This window comes from Rhinichthys klamathensis, unplaced genomic scaffold (genome assembly GCF_029890125.1).
Source record: "Rhinichthys klamathensis goyatoka isolate OS25496 unplaced genomic scaffold, OSU_Roscu_1.1 h1tg000267l_1, whole genome shotgun sequence".
NCBI classification, from domain to species: domain Eukaryota; kingdom Metazoa; phylum Chordata; class Actinopteri; order Cypriniformes; family Leuciscidae; genus Rhinichthys; species Rhinichthys klamathensis.
Genome location: NW_026606788.1, coordinates 1313628 through 1314475, shown reverse-complemented (window position 1 = coordinate 1314475; position 848 = coordinate 1313628).

Genomic DNA, 848 nt, shown 5'->3' with positions numbered 1-848 from the left:
TGTTTGAGTGAGTGTTTGAGTGAGTGAGTGTTTGAGTGAGTGAGTGAGTGTTTGAGTGAGTGAGTGAGTGAGTGTTTGAGTGAGTGAGTGAGTGTTTGAGTGAGTGAGTGAGTGTTTGAGTGAGTGAGTGAGTGTTTGAGTGAGTGAGTGTTTGAGTGAGTGAGTGTTTGTGTGAGTGAGTGTTTGAGTGAGTGTTTAAGTGAGTGAGTGAGTGATTGAGTGAGTGAGTGTTTGAGTGAGTGAGTGTTTGAGTGAGTGAGTGAGTGTTTGAGTGAGTGAGTGAGTGTTTGAGTGAGTGAGTGTTTGAGTGAGTGAGTGTTTGAGTGAGTGAGTGTTTGAGTGAGTGAGTGAGTGTTTGAGTGAGTGAGTGTTTGAGTGAGTGAGTGAGTGAGTGAGTGTTTGAGTGAGTGAGTGTTTGAGTGAGTGAGTGTTTGAGTGAGTGAGTGTTTGAGTGAGTGAGTGTTTGAGTGAGTGAGTGAGTGAGTGTTTGAGTGAGTGAGTGTTTGAGTGAGTGAGTGTTTGAGTGAGTGAGTGTTTGAGTGAGTGAGTGTTTGAGTGAGTGAGTGAGTGTTTGAATGAGTGAGTGAGTGTTTGAATGAGTGAGTGAGTGTTTGAATGAGTGAGTGAGTGAGTGTTTGAATGAGTGAGTGAGTGAGTGTTTGAGTTTGAGTGAGTGTTTGAGTTTGAGTGAGTGTTTGTTTGAGTGAGTGAGTGTTTGAGTGAGTGAGTGTTTGAGTGAGTGAGTGTTTGAGTGAGTGAGTGTTTGAGTGAGTGAGTGTTTGAGTGAGTGAGTGTTTGAGTGAGTGAGTGTTTGAGTGAGTGAGTGAGTGAGTGAGAGAGAGACACAC